The sequence below is a fragment of the Xenopus tropicalis genome, chromosome 5 (assembly GCF_000004195.4).
Source record: "Xenopus tropicalis strain Nigerian chromosome 5, UCB_Xtro_10.0, whole genome shotgun sequence".
Classification (NCBI taxonomy): domain Eukaryota; kingdom Metazoa; phylum Chordata; class Amphibia; order Anura; family Pipidae; genus Xenopus; species Xenopus tropicalis.
Genome location: NC_030681.2, coordinates 126,807,003 through 126,810,523, shown reverse-complemented (window position 1 = coordinate 126,810,523; position 3,521 = coordinate 126,807,003).

The following is a 3,521-nucleotide window of genomic DNA, read 5'->3' as shown; positions in this document are numbered from 1 at the left end:
CCGCCCCGACCTAGCCTGCCTGACGACGACCTTGTTTAACCCTATTTGTACCGTGATCTTTGGCCTAACTGACTTTCTACAGTCGTGCCCCTTTGCTAGCCAGAACTCCTGCTTTGCACCTCTCGTATAAGTCCAGGTGGCATCCGAGTAGCTGAGGGCTCCTCCCGAAGCCAAAGGCGGTCACGCTACTGGTGAAGCACGAGCTGAGACCAGGGTGCTTGGCACTAGCTCTGGTATTGGGTGCCGACCGTGACAAGAACATAAATCACGGAACAAAAGTTTAAACTGAGAAAATGTACCATTTTAAGGGAAAAATATGTTGATTCAGAATTTCATGGTGTCAACAAATCTCAAAAAAGTTGGGACAAGTAGCAATAAGAGGCTGGAAAAAGTAAATTTGAGCATAACGAAGAGCTGGAAGACCAAATGATACTAATTAGGTCAATTGGCAACATGATTGGGTATAAAAAGAGCTTCTCAGAGTTGCAGTGTCTCTCAGAAGCCAAGATGGGGAGAGGATCACCAATTCCCACAATGTTGCGCAGAAAGATAGTGGAGCAATATCAGAAAGGTGTTACCCAGCGAAAAATTGCAAAGATTTTGCATCTATCATCATCAACTGTGCATAACATCATCCGAAGATTCAGAGAATCTGGAACAATCTCTGTGCGTAAGGGTCAAGGCCGTAAAACCATACTGGATGCCCGTGATCTCCGGGCCCTTAAACGACACTGCACCACAAACAGGAATGCTACTGTAAAGGAAATCACAGAATGGGCTCAGGAATACTTCCAGAAACCATTGTCAGTGAACACAATCCACCGTGCCATCCGCCGTTGCCAGCTGAAACTCTACAGTGCAAAGAAGAAGCCATTTCTAAGCAAGATCCACAAGCTCAGGCGTTTTCACTGGGCCAGGGATCATTTAAAATGGAGTGTGGCAAAATGGAAGACGGTTCTGTGGTCAGACGAGTCACGATTCGAAGTTCTTTTTGGAAATCTGGCGCCATGTCATCCGGACCAAAGAGGACAAGGACAACCCAAGTTGTTATCAACGCTCAGTTCAGAAGCCTGCATCTCTGATGGTATGGGGTTGCATGAGTGCGTGTGGCATGGGCAGCTTGCATGTCTGGAAAGGCAGCATCAATGCAGAAAAATATATTCAGGTTCTAGAACAACATATGCTCCCATCCAGACGTCATCTCTTTCAGGGAAGACCCTGCATTTTTCAACTAGATAATGCCAGACCACATTCTGCATCAATCACAACATCATGGCTGCGTAGGAGAAGGATCCGGGTACTGAAATGGCCAGTCTGCGGTCCAGATCTTTCACCTATAGAGAACATTTGGCGCATCATAAAGAGGAAGGTGCGACAAAGAAGGCCCAAGACGATTGAACAGTTAGAGGCCTGTATTAGACAAGAATGGGAGAGCATTCCTATTCCTAAACTTGAGAAACTGGTCTCCTCGGTCCCCAGACGTCTGTTGAGTGTTGTAAGAAGAAGGGGAGATGCCACACAGTGGTGAAAATGGCCTTGTCCCAACTTTTTTGGGATTTGTTGACACCATGAAATTCTGAATCAACATATTTTTCCCTTAAAATGGTACATTTTCTCAGTTTAAACTTTTGTTCCGTGATTTATGTTCTATTCTGAATAAAATATTAGAAGTTGGCACCTCCACATCATTGCATTCAGTTTTTATTCACAATTTGTTTAGTGTCCAACTTTTTTGGAATCCGGGTTGTATTTATCATCTATCTATCTATCTATCTATCTATCTATCTATCTATCTATCTATCTATCTATCTATCATCTAATCTATCTATCTATCTATCTATCTATCTATCTATCATCATCTTCTATCGGATGAAAGGTTTAACATTATTTACAGTATCTTTACAGTGATCATGTGGCCACATGCACTGCTGACACTGTCCCCAGCAGCACCTGTATATTCACTAAGCGGAATTCAGGGGTGTACCAAAGTGCTGCGGGGCCCCCACGCAAAGAATCCTGGAAGGGGCCTGGCGCACATTGCAAAAATGTACGCCCCCCCCCCCTCCGTCCCTGCTTGCTGCCTTCACAAGCCAATGGTGGCCACCAAAGGTTGGTTGTGGGCAACTCTATTAGAAAATTAATTTAAGCGATGTTGGTATCTAGTGGTGGCTTATATTGGTGTATATTGTATTAGCTTTTCCATAAAGGCCATAACTGCTTTTGAGACCCAAAATCCTCTGATTTGTTTCACTACTAATGGAATATTTTTTTTTTTCATTCACTAAAGGGGAATGAAATCTGTGGCTCCTATCAGTACTATGAAGTGTAAACAGGGGGGCAAGGTTGGACTGGGTTGCAGGGCACCAGGTAAAAACCCCAGGGGGTGACCCAGGCCCTCTTACTCTGCTAACTGCAGGAACCGGTGCATTCCCCCCCCCCCACCCCATTGCAGCCGCAAGGAGGAAGTGAGTTACATGGTGGGGGTTGAGGGAGTTTTACATTGCAACTAAGTTTGGGGCCCCCAGGCAGCAGTCCTGGTGGGCCCCAGACACCCCAGTCTTACCCTGTGTAGGGGACACAGAGAATATAGGGAATAGAAGACTTCAGGTGCCTAATACAGGTATTGAGCCTGGACTGTGACATAAAGGATGGAACTTTTTTCCCAAATAATATACTCTAACTTATTATTGCATTTAATGAATAGTGTGGCACATCTTCATCATTTATATTCTTTACTTAAAGGGGTGGTGCACTTTTAAGTTAACTTATGTTATAGAATGGCCAAAGCTAAGCAACTTTTCAATTGGTCTTCATTATTTATTTGTTATAGTATCTGCCTTCTTTTTCTAACTCTTTGCAGCTTTCAAACGGGGGTCACTGACCCTGGCACCCAAAAATTATTGCTCTGTGAAACTACGGTTTAATTGTTATTGCTACTTTTTAGTACTTAGTTTTCTTTTCAAGACCTCCAATTTAAATATCAGTCTTTCATTTAATCCACCCCCTGGTTGCTAAGGTAATTTGGATCCTAGCAACCAAATAGATGCTGAAACTCCAATCTGGAGAGCTGCTGAACAAGTGGGGACTGAAAAAAGGCTGAACACACAGTGCCTTCCCTTTCTATGCTTTACTCCAGGAATGGGAAACAACTTCCCCTCTCAGCTGTAAATCAGACCCAACTCTTAGCTGGCCAGTACCTTCCTATGGGACTATATGAAATAAAGGCTGGCAAAACCTTTACCCCAGGGGTGGCCAATACATTGATCGTAGTCCACCAGTTGATCCCCCGTGGATCACTGGTAGACCGTGATGAAGCTGTGGGATGCGGAAGTGCCGCGTGAATGCGTACATACGCCGCGGCACGTACGTACGCATTCAGGACCCATTTCCGCATTCCCCGGTCATCAGTTGACCACAGAATGAAAAAGTCTGGCCACCCCTGCTTTACCCCCTACACATAGGGGCACATTTACTTATCCACGAACGCTCCGACCGATCGCTTGATCGGTCCAATCGTATTT